We start from the raw sequence: 21,767 nt of genomic DNA on the forward strand, positions 1-21,767 counted from the left end.
TGTTCTACATTGTACGGTCAGTGTCTGTTCAGCAAACCCGCTCTGAATTCCTCAGTCTGTATTTCCAGAAACGGTCTGTGGGCGATGCGGGCAATAGAACATTGACCCACAACCTGCGACTAATGGCGGCTGGAGAGCCCACAATCCAACGCGCCCCAGAAACCCCTCTATCTCTCCAAGGCGCTGATTTATCCGGCCGGCTGCCCTTGCCGCGCCTGCGCGCTGCGCCCCTTCGAATGGAGATAGACCGTATTCTACCGCGCGCGGCATTCTGGGTAAGGTCATCCGCCATTGTAAACCCATCTCGCTGATAATTCTGTGATGGGGTTTAGAAGGACGAGGTTCATCCAATCAAAAGCAAAATAATGCGGATGCTGGAAATGTGAAATATAAAGAGAAAATGCTGGAAATCCTCAGCAAGTGGAGAAAAACATCCTCAGGTTTCTGGTTGGAACTAGCAAACGTGCTTTTGGACGAAGCAGAAATTAGCTCAAGGCCGTTCTCCTAACTTTACAGACAGCCTAAAGCTTAACATGTTGGTGCTGAGGCACAGGAAACCTCTTTTCCTTTCTCAAACCTAAAAGCTTTCTGTGTCTGCCCGAACACGGCTGTTTTGCTCGAGCACTTGCCTCTGCTCACCAGCAGGGAGTGCCTTTGAGTAACAACACGTCAAACCGCTTTCAGGACAAAAAGCCTTCCGTCAGTCAACCAGACAGACAGGGCTCTCGCTGCTCCCTCAAGCTGGAGGCGGCTGTTCCTTCCCGGTGACCTCGTCTGCCTTCCGCAGGCTCGGGCTCTTCTCAGCATCATTCACGATTACTGTGGCTTCCCGTTCTGCTGTTGCTCACTTGCTGATGTACGATATCGCCGATTGGAGCAAAGTATTGATTGTATTCAGGGAGGGGCTAACCCAAGGCAAGATTTCTCTGCTGCCCATGGAGCTGAATGGAGGCGAGTGCAAAGCAGCTACTGTGAAGGGCAGGTACCGAGTAAATCTCCGTCAGGCCCACGTGACTGCACGAGTCGGGGTGTTCAAAACGGTGAACAATCACGAAACAGAAGGATCTTTGCTGCTTCCCTTCGATCGCTCAGCTGGTAGAATAGAGGACTACAGTGGAAAACAAAGCAGAGTCACCCTTAGGTTGCTGGTTTAATTACGGCTCCAAGCAGCGAATGTGATTTTGGAATAAGAAGCAGTTAGATCAAGGCCGCTCACTGTGGCTTCCCGTTCAGCTGTTGCTCACTTGCTGATGTTCGATACCGCCGATTGGAGCAAAGTATTGAATATATTCAGGGAGAGTGCAATTCGTGGCGCTGCTTGGAGGCGAGTGTGAGGCGATCATTGTGAAGGGCAATTTCCCCAACACAGGTGGGGAATTAGCTCCAATAGTAGAGAGTTCACTGAACATGCGAGAAGTAGCGGGATCGATACCCAATTCTCCACTCATTTTTTAACTTGGGGAATTGTCCCAAAACAAAAATGGTGTCAGTTTTCAGTAAATCCGCAACCCACGGAAATCCGAAGCTTCGATGAAGAGAGGTCAAGCGGCAGAAAATATTTTGGTGTGCTGCAGTCAGCAAAAGGTTTTGATTTTGGTGTTTAGCAAAGATGGAAAGATGAAGTGAGACAAGGAAAAAAGCTTCACAGGTCCTGATATCATTTCTGTGGATTGAACTCAGGATTTACAAAGATAATAAAACTAATGGATTATTTGCTGTGTTCAGAGCGTACGAACCATGGAGACTGCCAGGCAGCAGTCACAGTTAGGACAGTTTGCAAGCTATCTAAAGTCATAAAGTAATGGGCAGTTTGCAAACACAATCCAGTCAGGCAGGAGTTGACCTGACAATCTTCTGATTTGTCATTAGACACGATATCCACTGCTCCACTGGTCTAGGGTGTGCAGAGATAGTAGCAGCTCACACTGCCACAGCGCTGCGGTCTGAGCAGGAAATGAGTCAGTCTCGGTCATGCACACGTGACTCCACGAGTCCTGGAGTGTCAAAAGGCGCACAGTGAATATTTACCAAAGAGAGCAATCTTGGCTGCTTCCCTTCGATCGTTCAGCTGTTACAGCGGAGGACTGCAATACAATTAACAGATAAAAGTCATCCTTAGGTTTCTGTTTGGAACTAGCGAACGTGCTTTTGGAGTGAGCAGAAATTGGCTCAAGGCCGTTTTCTTTACTTCACAGACAGCCAAAAGCTTAACATGTTGGCGCTGAGGCACAGGAGACCTCCTTTCCTTTCTGAAACCAAAAGCTTTTTGTTTCCGCCCGAAAATGGCTGTTTTGCTTGAGCACTTGCCTCTGCTCAGCAGCAGGGCGTACCTTTGAATAACAACACATCAAACCGCACTCACTTTCAGGCAAATAAGCCTTCCATCAGTCAGTCAGACCGACAGACAGACAGAGCTCTTGCTGTTTCCTCAAGCTCGGGCTGCTGTTCTTGTCCGATGACCTCGTCTGCGTTCCGTAGGCTCGGGCTCTTCTCGGCATCATTCACGATTACTGTGCCTTCCCGTTCTGCGGTTGCTCACTTGCGATTACTCGATTGGAGCAAAGTGTTGAAAAAATTCAGTGAGGTGGCAATTCGTGGTGCTGTTTGGAGGCGAGTGTGAAGCGACTATTGTGAAGGGCAATTTGATTGGCCAAGCAGGGGAATTAGCTCAAATGGTAGAGTGCTCGCTTAGCATGCGAGAAGTAGCGGGATCGATGCCCGCATTCTCCACTCACTTTTTTGCCTTGGGGAATTGTGCCGAAACAAAAATGGTGTCAGTTTTCAGCAAATCCAGAACCCACGTCAATCCGAAGCTTCGATAAATAGAGGTCAAGGAGCAGCAAATATTTTGGTGTGCTGCAGTAAGCAAAAGTTTGTGATTTTGGTGTTTAGCAAAGATGGAAAGATGAAGTGAGACATGGAAAAAAGCTTCACAGGTCCTGATATATTTTCTGTGGATTGAACTCAGGATTTACAAAGTTAACAAAACTAATGCACTCCCTGCTGTGTGAAAAGCACACGAACGGTGGAGACTGCCAGGCAGCACTGCCAATTAGGTTAGTTTGCAAGCTATCTAAAGTCATAAAGTAGTGGACAGTTTGCAAAAACAATCCAGTCAGGTCGGAGTCGACCAGACAATCTTCAGACTTGTCATGAGACAAGGTATCTCCTGCTCAACTGGCCAAGGCTGTGCAGAGAAAGTAGCAGCTCACACTCCCACAGCGCTGCGGGATGAGCAGGAAATGAGTCAGTCTCGGTGATTCCACGAGTCCGGGACTGTCAAAAGGCGCACAGTGAATATTTACGAAACAGAGCAATCTTGGCTGCTTCCTTTCGATCGTTCAGCTGTTACAGCGGAGGACTGCAATACAATTGACAGATAAAAGTCATCCTTAGGTTTCTGGTTGTAACTAGCGAACGTGCTTTTGGAGTGAGCAGAAATTAGCTCAAGGCCGTTTGTTTTCTTTACTTTACAGACAACGAACAGCTTAACATGTTGGCGCTGAGGCACAGGAGGCCTCCTTTCCTTTCTTAAACCTGAAAGTTTTTTGTGTCTGCCCGAAAACAGCTGTTTTGCTCGAGCACTTGCCTCTGCTCACAAGCAGGGCGTACCTTTGAATAACAACACGTCAAACCGCACTCACTTTCAGGCAAATCAGCCTTCCATCAGTCAGTCAGACCGACAGACAGACAGAGCTCTCGCTGTTTCCTCAAGCTCGGGCTGCTGTTCTTTTCCGATGACCTCGTCTGCGTTCCGCAGGCTCGGGCTCTTCTCGGCATCATTCACGATTACTGTGCCTTCCCGTTCTGCTGTTGCTCACTTGCGAATACTCGATACCGCGGATTGGAGCAAAGTATTGAAAAAAATCAGGGAGGTGGCAATTCGTGGCGCTGTTTGGAGGCGAGTGTGAAGCGACTATTGTGAAGGGCAATTGAACTCGTCAAGCAGGGGAATTAGCTCAAATGGTAGAGCGCTCGCTCAGCATGCGAGAAGTAGCGGGATCGATGCCCGCATTCTCCACTCACTTTTTTACCTTGGGGAATTGTCCCGAAACGAAAATGGTGTCAGTTCTCAGCAAATCCAGAAGCCACGTCAATCCTCAGCTTCGATAAAGAGAGGTCAAGGAGCAGCAAATCTTTTGGTGTGTTGCAGCGAGCAAAAGTTTTTGATTTTGGTGTTTAGCAAAGATGGAAAGATGAAGTGAGACATGGAAAAAAGCTTCACAGGTCCTGATATCTTTTCTATGGATTGAACTCAGGATTTACAAAGTTAATAAAACGAATGCACTCCCTGCTGTATGAAAAGCGCATGAACGGTGGAGACTGCCAGGCAGCATTACCAATAAGGTAAGTTTGCAAGCTATCTATAGTCATAAAGTAATGGACAGTTGGCAAAAACAATCCAGTCAGGTAGGAGTTGTCCAGACAATCTTCTGATTTGTCATTAGTCACGAAATCCACTGCTCCACTTGTCTCGGGTGTGCAGAGAAAGTAGCAGCTCACACTGCCACAGCGCTGCGGTCTGAGCAGGAAATGAGTCAGTCTCGGTCATGCACACGTGACTCCACGAGTCCGGGAGTGGCAAAAGGCGCACAGTGAATATTGACCAAAGAGAGCAATCTTGGCTGATTCCCTTCGATCCTTCAGCTGGTACAGCGGAGGACTGCAATACAATTAACAGAGAAAAGTCATCCTTAGGTTTCTGGTTGGAACTAGCGAACGTGCTTTTGGAGTAAGCAGAAATTAGCTCAAGGCCGTTTTCTTTACTTTACAGACAACCAAAAGCTTAACATGTTGGCGCTGAGGCACAGAAGACCTCCTTTCCTTTCTTCAACCTGAAAGTTTTTTGTGTCTGCCCGAAAACGGCTGTTTTGCTCGAGCACTTGCCTCTGCTCACCAGCAGGGCGTACCTTTGAATAACAATACGTCAAACCGCACTCACTTCCCAGGCAAATAAGCCTTCCATCAGTCAGTCAGACCGACAGACAGACAGAGCTCTCGCTGTTTCCTCAAGCTCGGGCTGCTGTTCTTGTCCGATGACCTCGTCTGCGTTCCGCAGGCTCGGGCTCTTCTCGGCATCATTCACGATTACTGTGCCTTCCCGTTCTGCGGTTGCTCACTTGCGAATACTCGATACCGCGGATTGGAGCAAAGTATTGAGAAAATTCAGGGAGGTGGCAATTCGTGGCGCTGTTTGGAGGCGAGTGTGAAGCGACTATTGTGAAGGGCAATTGGCCCCGTTACGCAGGGGAATTAGCTCAAATGGTAGAGCGCTCGCTTAGCATGCGAGAAGTAGCGGGATCGATGCCCGTATTCTCCACTCACTTTTTTACCTTGGGGAATTGTCCAGAAATAAAAATGGTGTCAGTTTTCAGCAAATCCAGAACCCACGTCAATCCTCAGCTTCGATAAAGAGAGATCAAAGAGCAGCAAATCTTTTGGTGTGCTGCAGTAAGCAAAAGTTTTTGATTCTGGTATTTAGCAAAGATGGAAAGATGAAGTGAGACATGGAAAAAAGCTTCACAGGTCCTGGTATCTTTTCTGTGGATTGAACTCAGGATTTACAAAGTTAATAAAACTAATGCACTCCCTGCTGTGTGAAAAGCGTACGAACGGTGGAGACTGCCAGGCAACACTGCCAATTAGGTTAGTTTGCAAGCTAACTAAAGTCATAAACTAATGGACAGTTGGCAAAAACAATCCAGTCAGGTAGGAGTTGTCCAGACAATCTTCTGATTTTCATTGGACACGAAATCCACTGCTGCACTGGTCCAGGGTGTGCAGAGAGAGTTGCAGCTCACATTGCCACAGCGCTGCGGTATGAGCAGGAAATGAGTCAGTGTCGGTCATGCACACGTGACTCCACGAGTCCGGGAGTGTCAAAAGGCGCACAGTGAATATTGTCCAAAGAGAGCAATCTTGGCTGCTTCCCTTCGATCCTTCAGCTGGTACAGCGGAGGACTGCAATACAATTAATACATAAAAGTCTTCCTTAGTTTTCTGGTTGGAACTAGCGAACGTGCTTTTAGAGTAAGCAGAAATTAGCTCAAGGCCGTTTTCTTTACTTTACAGACAGCCAAAAGCTTAACATGTTGGCGCTGAGGCACAGGAGACCTCCTTTCCTTTCTGAAACCAAAAGCTTTTTGTGTCTGCCCGAAAACGGCTGTTTTGCTCCTGCACTTTCCTCTGCTCACCAGCAGGACGTACCTTTGAGTAACAACACGTCAAACCTCACTGACTTTCAGGCAAATAAGCCTTCCATCAGTCAGTCAGACAGACAGACAGACAGAGCTCTCGCTGTATCCTCCAACTCGGGCGGCTGTTCTTGTCCGATGACCTCGTCTGCGTTCCGCAGGCTCGGGCTCTTCTCAGCATCATTCACGATTCCTGTGCCTTCCCGTTCTGCGGTTGCTCACTTGCGAACACTCGATACCGCGGATTGGAGCATTGAATGCATTCAGGGAGGGGGCAATTCGTGGCACTGCCTCGAGACGAGTGTTAAGCGATTATTGTGAAGGGCAATTGGCCCTGTTCCGCAGGGGAATTAGCTCAAATGGTAGAGTGCTCGCTTAGCATACGAGAAGTAGCGGGATCGATGCCCGAATTTTCCACTCACTTTTTTACCTTGGGGAATTGTCCCGAAACAAAAATGGTTTCAGTTTTCAGCAAATCCATTACCCACGTGAATCCTGAGCTTCGATAAATCGAGGTCAAGGGGCAGTAAATCTTTTGGTGTGCTGCAGTCAGCAAAAGTTTTTGATTTTGGTGTTTCGCAAAGATGGAAAGATAAAGTGAGACATGGAAAAAAGCTTCACTGGTCCTGGTATCTTTTCTTTGGATTGAACTCAGGATTTACAAAGTGAATAAAACTAATGCATTTCCTGTTCTGTTAAGAGTGCACGAACGGTGGAGACTTCCAGGCAGCACTTCCAATTAGGGCAATTTGCAAGCTATTAAAAGTCATAAAGTAATGGACAGTTTGCAAAAACAATCCAGTCAGGTTGGAGTTGACCAGACAATCTTCTGATTTGTCATAAGACACGGTATCCACTGCTGCATTCGCCTCTCGGGTGTGCAGACAAAGTAACAGCTCACACTCCCACAACGATGCGGTATGAGCAGGAACCGAGTCTGTCTCGGTCATGCACATGTGACTCCACGAGTCCGGGAGTGTCAAAAGGCGCACAATGAACATTTACCAAAGAGAGCAATCTTTGCTGCTTCCCTTCGATCGTTCAGCTGGTACAGCGGAGGACTGTAATACAATTAACAGATAAAAGTCATCCTTAGGATTCTGGTTGGAACCAGCGAACGTGCTTTTGGAGTAAGCAGAAATTAGCTCAAAGCCGTTTTCTTTACTTTACAGACAGCCTACAGCTTAACATGTTGGCGCTGAGGCAGGAGACCTCCGTTCCTTTCTTCAACCTGAAAGCTTTGTGCATCTGCCCGAAAACGTCTGTTTTGCTCGAGCACTTGCCTCTGCTCACCAGCAGGGCAAGTGCACCTTTGAGTAACAACACGTCAAACCGCACTGACTTTATCACGAACAGAAGACAAACACACGTCTTCGTTCAAAAACCACCCTGCAGGTGGACACGGAGTGAGATCAACACAGGGCAGAGATGCAGACAGTATCCGGAAACATCGGGAAGTAGACAAGAGAAATAGATTGAGCGCTTTGTTATCAGAAAAATGTCTGAACCTCCACGGTCAATGAAAGGGCTTTTGTTGGTCGGTTTCCCATTGAACCGGATAATTCGGGAGAATTTGGTGGATGTTTGGTTTGGTTCCCTTGACCACACCAGCGGAAAAGGTTTATCGATCCCACCCGACAACTCGTTTTGAAAGCCACTCTGTCCAAAGCAAATGTATCCTTCCAGATTAAAAGGGAATAAAACTTGAAAAGAGCGTCACTGTGGATCAGTTTTCTCTCACTAAAAGTAAACTGTTCAATTAAGTAAAAGATGCACTTTCCAAAGAATCAGGGAACAGCCACTGTCTCCCTTTTTGGCAGGGGAAAAAAATCGATGTGGATGTTTATGGAGACCAAGTTCCAACATAATGTTCCTGCCTGGAATCGAACTGGGGACTTTTTGCGTACAAAGACAGACGTGATAACCGCTACACTACGGAAATGCATAATATTTCAGTAAACAATGGGCAACTGAATGGTGTTCTCTCTCTGCTCGCAGTTGGACTGTGTTGTTTCAAGTGCAGCAAGAGAGACAGACAGTGGCTGTTCCCCCTTTGCTTTAAAAACTATCAGGGTGGTGGGTTTGAGCCCACGTTGGGCGAGTACCGTTTTAAACTTTTGTGCTGCTTCCACCGGTGAGCCCCAGCTCTGACACTTCCCCCACCCCCCTCTGTCTCACCGCTCACGATGGGGCCGCGCCCGGGCTGAATCTCTCCAATTAGGTTTCCGCCCCTGTCGCAGCATGAAATGGTCCTTATCAAAGTCACAAATGATACCGTATGTGACGACCACCATGATAAACTATCCCTCCTCATCCTTCTCAAATACAATATCTCACCGTGCTGTTATGCTGTTAGACGAGTTTCCTCTCTCTGCTCTTATTTGGAATGTGTTGCTTTTCCGTCTGACAACACTTGGTATCATCGTATTATGTTAGTCCACAAGAGGAGATCATTCGGCCCGTCGTGCCTGTGCCGGGTCAAACGCACATTTTCGTTCAAAATTCGTTCAGGAATAGATTGAGTGCTTTGTTATCAGAAAATTGCCTGAACCCCGACAGTCTACAGCTTTCCACCTCGATATCAACCACACGGCCTATTTTTGTGTCACCCGCAAATTTCTTCATCATGCCCCCTACGTTTAAGTCCAAATCGTTAATGTATACCACAAAAAGCAAAGGACCAAGTACCGAGCCCTCCGGCACCCCACTGGAAACAGCCTTCCAGCCGCAAAAACACCCATCGACCATTACCCTTTGCTTCCTGCCACTGAGCTAATTTTGGATCCAACAAGCCACATTCCCTTGGATCCCATGGGCCTTTAATTTTTCGATCAATCTGCCATTTGGGAATTTTTCAAAAGCCTTGCTAAAATCCATGTCGACTACATCAATTGCGCGACCCTCATCGATCCTCCTTGTCACCTCCTCGAAAAATTCAATCAGGTTAGTCAGACACGACCTCCCCTGAACAAATCCATGCTGACTGTCCTTGATGAGTCCGTGCCTTTCGAAGTGACAGTTTATCCGAGCCCTCAGAAATTATTCCAATAATTTGAAATGGAGTCTTTCTCCTGGTTGCTGCAATAACAGACAAGGCGATTAAAGTAACCATGCCCGGCTAGCTCAGTCGGTAGAGCATGAGATTCTTAATCTCAGGGTCGTGGGTTCGAGCCCCACTTTGGGCGAGTGCGATTTTCAAATGTTATGCTCAATTCACTGTGCAGAAATAATGCAGAATGGAATATGCATCGGTAGTCAGGATGGCCGAGCGGTCTAAGGCGCTGCGTTCAGGTCGCAGTCTCTTCTGGAGGCGTGGGTTCGAATCCCACTTCTGACATTCCTTACTTTTACTCAGACGTGAAAATATTTTATTGGTGGATTGGGCTGCAGCTGATTTTTCGACAAAGTTGAGTTGCTCCTCCCACAAAAGCAACTGGCTTTTTGATGGAAATGTGACTTGAGAAGTTTCAAACGGTGAAATGTTTGACATATTAATGACCTGGACAAAGAAATAGAACAGCAGTGGGAAACATTTAAAACGGTGATCAATAGAGTCCAGGAGAAATATATCCCACTGAAAAGCAAGAACAAACTAGCCAGAAATGACACACCAGGGTTGAATAAAGAAATAAGGGCAAAATTGAAACTGAAGAAAAAGACCCACCCTGGACAATAAAGGAGAGAGGGGAATGTGAAAAGACTGGGAAAGAAGTCGAAAGAACTATTAGAAAGGAAAAAAGGAATATCAAAAAAGCAAAGTATTGCAGACACATCAACAGCCAAAGAAAATTTAGGATATGAATAGGGCCACTAAGGGATACACACGACAAACTCACAGGCAATGACAGCGAAATGGCAGAAATATTAAATAATCACTTTGCTTCAGTATTTACCAGGGAGACTGGTATTGTGGGCATGGCAGTAGAAGAAGAGATCAAAAAATATGTAAAGACATTTAAGATGGAAAGCGGGGAGATAATTGATAAACTAATCAAACTCAGAGAGGAAATTTCCTGTTCGGAGGCTAACCAGAGTTTCAAACCGCTCAGCCACGCTAATTTCCCTATTACTGTTCAGGAGCTCATTTCACAGGGACACGATTACTGCGCTCCATTTAGGGAGGCTCAGTGAAAGGCGGAAATTGATCTATTAATCGAATCATAGAATAAGACAGCGCTATTCGGATACCATTCGGCCCATCGTGCCTGTGCCTGCTCTCTGAACGAGCTGTCCAGTTAGTACCACTCGCCTGCTGTTTCTCCATTGCCCTGAAAATGTTTCCATCCAAGCGTTTATCCAATTCCCTTTTGAAAACTGTGAGTTAAGAAAAACAATATTGAAAGGGGTGATGGGGTCTCTGCACCGTCGATGTAGAGTGTGTGATGATTGAAGTTATCAAGATGGTTGCTTTACACATGGTATGTTGTGCAATCATCCTGAAATATCTTCAATATCCAATACAAATTGAATTGCGAACCTGAAGGACAAACACTGGAAAACAAGTCACGAGTGAACGCAAATCATCTGGGACCCGTTTTCAGCCTCACGGCACTTTAAATAAAGTGAAATAACTTTGCATTGAAAATATTTGGAACTTGCATCTGTGCCTTCAACTGTTCCATTTGTAAAAGTTGCTGGCGTCTGAAGATGTACACGCCTCTGCTCCCTCCATTGAACAAGAAAGGAGGTGTTTGACGTTGACGGGACCTGTTGGTTATGAGCTCATCCTTTACATTGAGTGGGTTCGCGTTTTTTAAACGGCGTCAACTTTAGCCCAGCGGTGAACTTCACAACAAACAAGTTCATCACCGTCTCACCGCGGGCACTGACTGACATGTTTATTGTTATTTCTTTCAGACCAAAATGAATAGTGACCGTGATTTTAAATTTGCACTAAGTGATTTTTAGATAGTCGCCTTTAAATGTTTCAAAGGCGACTCCTAATTTATGATAGTCCGGCCATTTCACCAGCCGTGTTGAAAACAAAACATGTCTCTGCTTTTCGCGTCTTTTTTCGAAAGGCAAAAAATATATTTCCCCTGGCCTCTGAAGGATGGATAAGTACATTTCAGAAAGCTGAAGCAAGTTCACCGAGCTTAAATCGTCTGACCACGTTAAAGGCAATGTATACAGATATATATGCAAGTCGTTGCTGCCTGTTTCTGTGGTTCTCTTTTTTCTGTGTGTGTCCATCTGCAAGTCGATTTTGAATCAATACCAGTATTCGTGTCAGTTTGTTGCATGAAATAAATGAGGGTATCAGGCGCTCCCCTCCCTGCCACTGGGTCGGTGCTGAGTCAGGGTTTAGGCGAAACACCTGTTTCTTTTCTGTGAAAAAGCAATTAAAACCTTCATTCGGGAATTATCCAGTCTCATGTGAGCGGTGAAAGAAACAGTGACCCCGATGTGATGTGAACACGCAGCCTTTTGATCTGGAGTCAGACCTTTGCGCCATCCACTCTGAACACAGGATCCAGGATGTTATTATATATATATATATGAATGTTTCTCAAACACCGTTTCATTTATCCCACCTTGGTTGAACAGACAGGACTTACCAAATTTCCACCAGGTCCCACCGGGTTTGGGACAGTATTGGAAGCAGCCTTCACCCCCAATATCACGGGTCTTTCATCGCCTGCTCTCAGCGGGCTGCAAGTTATGGACTTTGTTCACATTTAATCAGCAGTGTGAATCGTTAAATATTTATTCATTTTTAATGGGAACAAGGTTTCCGCCCGAAAGGAACTGGGGACCTTTCGCGTGTTAGGCGAACGTGATAACCACGACACTACGGAAACCTGAAGCTTGCAGTCCCGTGTTTGGGACATAACGCCTCAGCCAAGCTGATTTCACGGGGATACATTTCCTGCGCTGTATTTCGGAAGGCTGCAGAGAAGGATCGGTGGCGATGGTCAGGCAGGGAATCCCAGAGCATCGCGCCCACACAAACATTTCACTGTTTTTTTTCATGTGCCTGATATCCGACGGCAGTGTAAATTATGGCGAATCAGGCATGCTCAGATGACATTGTTCACAGAGTGTTTTCTTGCAGCCAAATCACACATTCGAAAACTTGAAATGAGATAACGAGATCGGAGCCATTTAAAGTGCTCCCAGTTACTGCAGATCAGGAATTAAAACCTGGCACCGGCTTCAGGGCGATCAGAATGAGGCAATGAATCCGAAAGTGGGAAGAAAAAGGTGCAATTTTCGTCCATGGGTGGGCTCAAACCACCAAAGCTTTTGGTTAATAACCGAACGCGCTAACCGATTGCGCCACAGAGACCACCCAATGCATGTGTTTGCAATATACACTAAAGCAGTGTGTCACCTAGCCAAAGTTACAAGTTGCAGCCACAGAAATGCAATTGTCCACTATCAGTGTTACTTTTCCAGAAACAAAGGATGGGACATTGTTTGTGGAAACATGGGAACGGTCTGGTCTCACTCACAGCATCGATATCACCGCCAACCAGCTCTCCTGCAACCGGCGCGCCCACCGGTGCTTTGTCTGTTACTCAGTAGCACTGTGGGAGAACCTTCGCCACACTGACTGCAGCGGTTCAAGGAGGCGGCTCACCACCACCTTCTCAAGGGCAATCAGGGATGGGCATTAAATGCCGGCCTCGCCAGCGACGCCCACATCCCATGAACAAATAAAGAAAAAGTATTCCAAGCGTCCTGATGCTGATGTCAGGTTTTGATCCCTGATCTGCAGTAACTGGGAGCGCTTTAAATGGCTCCGACCTCTTAATTTCATCAGAGTAACTGTTCCAGGGGGACATGCCGACTCAGCTGCGTCTTGGCCGCCTGTCTGGTCAGTCTTTTATTCGCCTCCAATTCCGTTTCCCAAAGCGTATCTACAGATTCACAAAGCTGTTTGTCATTTCGGTTCCTTTCGATTTGTCCAGCTCCCGACTGGCAATAATTTGCAAACCTGGTTGCAAACCTCCGCCTTGCATCGTGTCCAGGGATGGGTTTTGTGGAGAGACTGGACAATCTGGGATTGTTCTCCTTAGAGCAAAAAAAGGTTAAGGGGAGATTTAATAGAGGTATTCAAAATTATGAGGGGATTTTGATAGAATGGATGGGGAGAAGCTGTTTCCATTGGCAGGAGGGTCGATAACCAGAGGACACAGCCTGCATTTGTCGAGCGCCTTTAACGTAGTAAAACGTCACAAGGTGCTTCACGGGAGCGTTATTAAACAAAATTTGACACTAAGCCACATAAGGAGATATTGGGACAGGTGACCAAAAGCTTAGTCGAAGAGGTAGGTTTTAAGGTATGTGTTAAAGGAGAGAGAGGCGGAGAGGGTTAAGGAGGCATTTCCAGAGCTTAGGTTGCTGAAGGCACAGCCGCCAATGGTGGAGCGATTTAAATCGGGGATGCGCAAGAGGCCAGAATTGGAGGAGCACAGAGATTTTTTTGTATTCGTTCATGGGATGTGGGTGTCGCTGGCAAGGCCAGAATTTATTGCCCAAACCTAATTGCCCTTGAGAAGGTGGTGTTGAGCCGTCTTCTTGAACCGCTGCAGTCCGTGTGGTGAAGGTTCTCCCTCAGTGTTGTTAGGTAGGGAGTTCCAGGATCCAACGGCGATGAAGAAACGGCCGATATATTTCCAAGTCGGGATGGTGTGTGACTTGGAGGGGAAGGTGCAGGTGGTGTTATTCCCATGTACTTGCTGCCTTTGTCCTTCTAGGTGGTTGAGGTCACGGGTTTGTGAGGTGCTGTGCAAGAAGGCAATCGAGTAACAAGTCGAGCAATGTATTCCGCTCAATCATTGATCATTCCATTCAGATCTTCTGCTTTTCAGCTGCACTTCCCCCCAAACATTGCAAATAATTTTGCTCAGTATTTGTTTCGCTTGTTTAATATTTTGTTCTCCGGCTTAGCTAGATTAATATTTCATTTCAATTATCAATGACAGAGAGCAATGAACAATGAACTGGTGAGCAAAGTTTCGTTTATTATTAAAAAGCAGCGATTCCGAAATTATCCAGGCTGATATGAATGGTATAAGAAGTAGTGATTTCGACATGATTTAAATACGCAGCCTTCAGAATATATATATATATATATTATATATACTTATTATATACTTAAATATATATGTTTGATGCAGTGTTCCCTTGTGGTTGGGAATAGTTCATTGCACAAAAATAATTCAAGTCTGTGAGACATTTAATGTTTCTTTAATCGCCATTAATACGTTCTGTTGCACACTGAAGGAAATGCTAACTTGTTTGCCAAGTGACAATTAAAACGTCAATAAATCTTTGTGTTTTGTATGTCATGAACTTTTACCCCTTCCCGTTTTACATACTGTATTTTAGGAGTCTGCTTAAAAGTGTTTAGTGCTTATTATACCAGGAATCTGGTGTAGCCGTTGTTAAATTTAAAAAGGTTTGTAGCCCCTTTCATGCATGAACAAACTCGACCCTGGAGGTTTATGGGGAGCAAGTCCCAACAACATGCTTCCCTCCGAGGTTAAATCGGGGACTTTCTGCGTGTAACTGGTGAACATGATAACCGCTGCACTATGGAAATGAGAAACTTTTCGTTCTTAGCTCTGAAGGAAGTGTCTCGGGAAAACATGAACTGTTGACTCTCTTTGCACTGACTCTTTTCACGAATATTTCATCGATCGAAACTGTCCAAGTCACAGGGAAAAAATGTCAAAGTCATTAAACTCCCGAATTAGCCCCAAAATCTATCAATCTCAGTTTTTAAATTTTCAATTGACCCCCAGCCTCAACTGCTTTTTGAGGGAGAGAGTTCCAGAATTCCACTCCCCTTTGTGTGAAGAAGTGCTTCCTGACATCAACCCTGAACGGCCCAGCTCTAATTTTAAGGTTATGCCCCCTTGTTCTGGACTCTCCCCACCAGAGGAAATAGTCTCTATCTGCCCTGTCAAATCCTTTAATAATCCAAACACCTCAATTAGATCACCGCTTAATATTCTGCACTCAAGGGAATGCAAGTATGGTCTTTGCAACCTGTCCTCATAATTGCTTATCAAGGATAGCCAACAAAAAGGGTTTTACGACGGCTGGCTCTTTAATGCGTTGGGTTTTGTCAACGGGCTCGTTGGTCTAGGGGTATGATTCTCGCTTCGGGGTTGTCTGTCCAAATATGTGAGAGGTCCCGGGTTCAAATCCCGGACGAGCCCTTATTTTACTCTTCAACTTCCAAAGACAGAAAAGTACCCAAATCACCCCACATGAGTGAAACAATTCCAATGTTTCATACTATTACCAAACACAACTGCCCAACGTGGTTCTGATGAAAGGTCATTGACCTGAAACATTAACTCTGTTACTCTCTCCACAGATTCTGCCTGACCTGCTGAGGGTTTCCAGAATTTTCTCTGTCATCAGAGTATCACTTCCCTCATCACCTAACTGCACTCCTCCACTAGATGCAGCCTTGTGGTGCAAGCAGGCTCCTTCGGCACAGCCAGGTGTTCTGCTTTAGGCATTAATTATAACTATAACTTTGGAACTTGTTAGTTAAAACATATGGCCTTGCCCATTGACCAGAGAGCAGAATGGTGTTTGTCTCTCACCAGTACAGCCCTTTCCCGCTTCGTCAGCTTGGAATGATACGTAGCTATCATACATATCTCACACCTCTCCTGCTTCCCTGTGAAGCTGGTAAGACGAATAGCACACAATGCTGTCTGACACACATACTCACCAGCTCTGACTGATTTAAAGGCCTTGTTATGATTGTCAGAGAATTGTTTATATCAAAAGGATAATTAAACTTATGAGTATTATGATATCAGCTCCGATCCAAGAGTTTCTGGACTTCAGAATCTACTCGTCTCTATATTAAACATATGCATGCATATAAAATGAAGCAAATCTGTCTGATGATTGTAGTTTCATTCTCCCAACAGAGATTTATACTTCCTTACTTAAGAGGCAAATGGTAAAGGTTAATATTAATTCAATATAAAGACTAACTCTTTCCTTACAATACAGATACCCCAAACTAATATAACACTTCAAACTGATAGAGCTTCTCAAATTAAAAGAGTACCTCAAACTAATACGGTACCTCAAGCTAATACAATACCTGAAACGGATAGAGAATCTGAAACTAATATAATACCTCAAGCTAATACATCATCTCAAACTAATAAAGAACCTCAAACTAATACAGTACCTCAATCAAATACAACACCTTAAACTAATACAGTACCTCAAACCGATACAGAACCTGAAACATAAATTAATACCTCAAACTAATACAGCATCTCAATCTAATACAGTATCTCAAAGCAATAAAGTACCTCAAACAAATACAACAGCTTAATCCAATACAGCACCTCAAACTGATGCAGAATCTGAAATTAATATTTTTTTTAATTCGTGAATGGGATGTGGGTGTCGCTGGCGAGGCCGGTATTTATTGCCCATCCCTAATTACCTTTGAGAAGGTGGTGGTGAGCCGCCTTGTTGAACCGCTGCAATCCGTGTGACGAATGCTCTCCCGCAGTGCTAACAAGTAACAGACAAAGCAGCGATTAGCGCGCCGGTTGCAGGAGAGCTGGTTTGCGGTGATATCGATGCTGTGAGCGAGATCAGACCGTTTCCATGTTTCCACAAACAATGTTCCTTCCTTTATTTCTGGAAAAGTAACACTGATAATGGACAACTACATTTCTGTGGCTGCAACATGAAACTTTGGCCAGGTGACACGCTGCTTTCCTGTATATTGCAAGAAACCACACCGGTTGGTCTCTGTGGCGCAATCGGTTAGCGCGTTCGGCTGTTAACCGTAAAGGCTGATGTTTCGAGCAAGAAAACACTCAATGAACAATATCATCTGCGCATGCCATTCGCAATAGTTTAAACTGCGGTCGGATAACAGGTACATGAAAAAAACAGTGAAATGTTTGTGTCGGCGCGATGCTCTGGGATTCCCTGCCTGACCATCGCTACCTGTCCTTCTCTGCAGCCTTCCTGAATACAGCGCAGTAAATGTATCCCTGTGAAATGAGCTCCTGGACAGTAATACGGAAATTAGTTTGGCTGAGGGGTGATATCCATATCACAGAGCTTGAAGTATCAGTTTTCCGTAGTATAGTGGTTATCACGTTTGCCGAGAAAGCGAAAGGACCCCGGTTCGGAACCGGGCGGAAGCATTTTGAAACCTTGTCCCCATTAAAAATGATTAAATATTTAACGATTCACATTGCTGAATGATGTGAACAAAGTCCATATCTCCCAGCCCTGTTCATGCAGTCCGTTGGGAGCAGGCGATGAATGCCAGCGTGATATTGGGGGTGAAGGCTGCTTCCAAGACTGTCTCACACCCGGTGGGATCTGGCGGAGATTTGATCAGCCCGATCCATTTAACCAATATATGAAACGGTGTTTGAGAAACATTCAAAAAATATAATAACATCCAGGATCCTGTCTTCAGAGTGCGTGGCGCAAAGGTCTGACTCCAGATCAAAAGGCTGCGTGTTCACATCACATCGGGGTCACTGTTTCTTTCACCGCTCACATGAGACTGGATAATTCCCGAACGAAGGTTTTAATTGCTTTTTCACACAAAACGAAACAGATGTTTGGTCTAAACCCTGACTCAGTACCTACCCAGTGGCAGGGAGGGGAGCGCCTGATAACCTCATTTATTTCATGCAACAAACTGACACGAACACTGGTATTGATTCAAAATCGACCTGCAGATGGACACACACAGAAAAAAGACAACCACAGAAACAGACAGCAACTATTTGCACACACATATATATATATATATATATCGCCTTTAACGTGGTCAGACGATTTAAGCTCGGTGAACTTGCTTCAGCTTTCTGAAATGCACTCGTCCATCCTTCAGAGGTCACGGGAAATATATTTTTTGCCTTTCGAAAAAAGACGCGAAAGGTAAAGACATGTTTTGTTTTCAACACGGCTGGTGAAATGTCCGGACTATCATAAATTAGGGGTCACCTTTGAAAAATTTAAAGGAGACTACTTCAAAATCACTTAGTGCAAATTTAAAATCACGGTCACTATTTATATAGGACTGAAAGAAATAACAATAAACGTGTCAGTCAGCGCCCGCGGTGAGACGGTGATGAACTTGTTTGCTGCGAAGTTCACCGCTGGGCTAAAGCTGACGCCGTTCAAAAGACGCGAACCGACTCAATGTAAAGGATAAGCTCATAACCAACAGGTCCCGTCAACGTCAAACACCTCCTTTCTTGTTCAATAGAGGGAGCAGAGGCGTGTACATCATCAGACACCAGCAACTGTAAGAAATGGAACAGATAAAGGCACAGATGCAAGTTCCAAATCTTTTCAATGCAAAGTTATTTCACTTTACTTAAAGTGCGGTGAGGCTGAAAACGGGTCCCAGATGATTTGCGTTCACTCGTGATTTGTTTTCCAGTGTTTGTCCTTCAGGTTTGCAATTCAATTTGTATTGGATGTTGAAGATATTTCAGGATGATTGCACAACATACCATGTGTAAAGCAACCATCTTGATAACTTCAATCATCACACACTCTACATCGACGCTGCAGAGGCCCCAGCACCCCTTTCAATATTGTTTTTCTTAACTCACTGTTTTCAAAGGGGAATTGGATAAACGCTTGGATGGAAACATTTTCAGGGCTATGGGGAAACAGCAGGCGAGTGGGACTAACTGGACAGCACTTTCAGAGACCTGGCACAGGCACGATGGGCCGAATGGCATTAGAATGGCGCTGTCCTATTCTATGATTCTATTAATAGATCAATTTCCACCTTTCACTGAGCCTCTCTAAATGGTGCGCAGTAATCGTGTCCCTGTGAAACGAGCTCCTGAACAGTAATACGGAAATTAGCGTGACTGAACGGTTTGAAACTCTGGTTCGGCTCCGAACAGGAAATTTCCTCTCGAGCTTTGATTAGTTTATGAATTATCTCCCCCATTTCGATCTTAAATGTCATTATATATTTTTTGATCTCTTCTTCTCCTGTCATGCCCACAATATTAGTCTCCCTGGTCAATACTGAAGAAAAGTGATTATTTCATATTTCTGCCATTTCGCTGTCATTGCCAGTGAGTTTGTCGTGTGTATCCCTTAGTGGCCCTATTCCAATCCTAAATTTTCTTTGGCTGTTGATGTGTCTAGAATACTTTGCTTTTATGATATTTCTTTTTGCCTTTCTAATAGTTCTTTGGACTTCTTTCCCAGTCTTTTCACATTCCCCTCTCTCCTTTATTGTCTCGTGTGGGCCTTTTTCTTTCGTTTCAATTTTGTCCTTATTTCTTGATTCAACCCTGGTGTGACATTTCTGGCTATTTTTTTCTTGCTCTGTCGTGGGATATATTTCTCCTGGACTCTATTGATCAGCGTTTTTATTGCTTCCCACTGCTGTTCTATTTCTTTCTCCAGGTCATTAATATGTCAACCATTTCACCATTTAAAACTTCTCAAGACACATATGCATGACAAAGCCAATTGCTTTTGTGGGAGGAGCAAATCAACTTGGCAGAAACATCAGCTGCAGCCCAATCCACAAATAAAATATTTCCACGTCTTGGTAAAAATATGGAATGTCAGAAGTGGGATTGGAACCCACGCCTCCAGAAGAGACTGCGACCTGAACGCAGCGCCGTCGGCCGCTCGGCCATTCTGACGACCGATATCATGCTTTATTCTGCATTATTTCTGCACTGTTGGCCTGTGAAAGCAGCATGAAAGTTTAAAATGGCCCTCGCCGAACATTGGGCTCGAACCCACGATCCTGAGATTAAAAGTCTCATGTTCTACCGACTGAGCTCGCCGGGCCTGAGCACTGATAACCGCCTTATCTGTTCTTGCAGCAAGCAGGAGAAAGACTCCATGTCAAATGAGGGACAGGATAAACTGTCACTTCGAAAGGCACGGACCAATCAAGGGCAATCAGCATGGATTTGTTCAGGGGAGGTCGTGTCTCACGAACCTGATTGAATTTTTCGAGAAGGTGACAAAGAGGATCGATGAGGGTAGCGCAATTGATGTAGTCTACATGGATTGTCGCAAGGCATTTGAAAAATTCCCACATGGCAGATTGGTCGAAAAAGTAAAGGCCCATAGGATCCAAGGGAATGTGGCTTATTGGATCCAAAATTAGCTGAGTGGTCGAAAGCAAAGGGTAATGGTCAATGGGTGTTTTTGTGGCTGGAAGGCTGTTGCCAGTGTTTTGCCGCAGGGCTCGGTACTTGGTCCTTTGCTTTTTGTGGTTTACATTAACGATTTGGACTTAAGCGTAGGGGGCATGATTGAGAAATTTGCGGGTGACACAAAAGTAGGCCGTGTGGTTGATAGCGAGGAGGAAAGCTGTAGACTGTGGGGGTTCAGGAAATGTTCTGATAAAAAAAACACTCAATCTGTCTCTGAACGAATTTTGAATAGAATACGTGTGTTTTACCCGGCACAGGGACGAGGGGCCGAATGATCTCCTCCAGCGGACTAACATAATACAATTATACTAAGTGTTGTCAGACGGAAAAGCAACACATTCCAAATAAGAGCAGAGAGAGGAATCTAGTCTAACAGCGTAACAGCACGGTGAGATATTGTATTTGAGAAGGATGAGGAGGGATAGTTTATCATGGTGGTAGTCCCATAGGGCATCATTTGTGACTTTGATCAGGACCATTTCATGCTGCGACAGGGGTGGAAACCAAAATGGAGAGATTCAGCCCGGGCGCGGCCCCATCGTGCGCGGTGAGACGGAGGGGGGCGGGTGGAAGCAGCATAAAAGTTTAAAACGGTTCTCGCCCAACGTGGGGCTCAAACCCACTACCCTGCGAGTTTTTAAAGATAAGGGGGAGCAGCCACTGTCTGTGTCTCTTGCTGCAATGGAAACAACACATTCCAAGTACGAGCAGAGAGAGCACACCATTCAGCTGTCCATTGTGTTACCTACCATATCATCGGTTTCCGTAGTGTAGTGGTTATCACGTTTGTTTTACATGCGAAAGGTCCCCGGTTCGATCCCGAGAGGAAACATTATGTTGGAACTTGGTCTCCACAAACAGACAGATCGATTTTCTTCTCCTGCCAAAAAGGGAGACAGTGGCTGCTCCCTTATTCTTTGTCAGCTGCATCTTTTACTTCATTGAACAGATAATTTTGAATGAGAGAAAACTGATCCACAGTGACGCTCTATTCAAGTTTTATCCCCTTTTAATCTGGAAGGATATATTGGCTTTGGACAGAGTGTCTTTTGAAAGGAGTTCGTCGGGTGGGATCGACAAAACTTTTCCGCTGGTGGGTGACAAGGGAACCGAACCAACCATCTCCCAAGCTCTCCCGAATTCTCCGGTTCAATGGGAAACCGGCCAACAAAAGCCCTTTCATTGACCGTGGAGGTTCAGACAATTTTCTGTTAACAAAGCGCTCAATCCATGTCTCTTGTCTATTTCCCGATGTTTCCGGATACTGTCTGCATCTCTGCCCTGTGTTTATCTCACTATGTGTCCACCTGCAGGGTGGTTTTTGAACTAAGATGTGTGTTTGTCTTCTGTTCTTTACATTAAATAAATGAGGTCATCAGGTGCTTCCCTCCCTGAC

At 45.2% G+C, this 21,767-nt stretch overlaps 5 non-coding genes across 5 annotated transcripts; 4 read left to right on the plus strand and 1 right to left on the minus strand.

Moving 5' to 3' along the window:
• Positions 1-9,306: 9,306 nt before the first annotated feature.
• On the plus strand, positions 9,307-9,379 carry trnak-cuu (transfer RNA lysine (anticodon CUU)). The gene has a single exon. It is a non-coding gene; the product is annotated as a tRNA-Lys (tRNA).
• Positions 9,380-9,448: 69 nt separating this feature from the next.
• trnal-cag (transfer RNA leucine (anticodon CAG)) lies at positions 9,449-9,531 on the plus strand. The gene has a single exon. It is a non-coding gene; the product is annotated as a tRNA-Leu (tRNA).
• A 5,748-nt stretch (positions 9,532-15,279) lies between these two features.
• On the plus strand, positions 15,280-15,367 carry trnap-cgg (transfer RNA proline (anticodon CGG)). The gene is given in 2 exon segments: positions 15,280-15,315; positions 15,332-15,367. It is a non-coding gene; the product is annotated as a tRNA-Pro (tRNA).
• Positions 15,368-19,763: 4,396 nt separating this feature from the next.
• trnal-cag (transfer RNA leucine (anticodon CAG)) lies at positions 19,764-19,846 on the minus strand. Its single transcript has one exon. It is a non-coding gene; the product is annotated as a tRNA-Leu (tRNA).
• Positions 19,847-21,130: 1,284 nt separating this feature from the next.
• Positions 21,131-21,203, plus strand: trnav-uac (transfer RNA valine (anticodon UAC)). Its single transcript has one exon. It is a non-coding gene; the product is annotated as a tRNA-Val (tRNA).
• Positions 21,204-21,767: the final 564 nt, after the last annotated feature.

The sequence above is a fragment of the Heptranchias perlo genome, unplaced genomic scaffold (genome assembly GCF_035084215.1).
Source record: "Heptranchias perlo isolate sHepPer1 unplaced genomic scaffold, sHepPer1.hap1 HAP1_SCAFFOLD_47, whole genome shotgun sequence".
Taxonomy (NCBI): Eukaryota; Metazoa; Chordata; class Chondrichthyes; order Hexanchiformes; family Hexanchidae; genus Heptranchias; species Heptranchias perlo.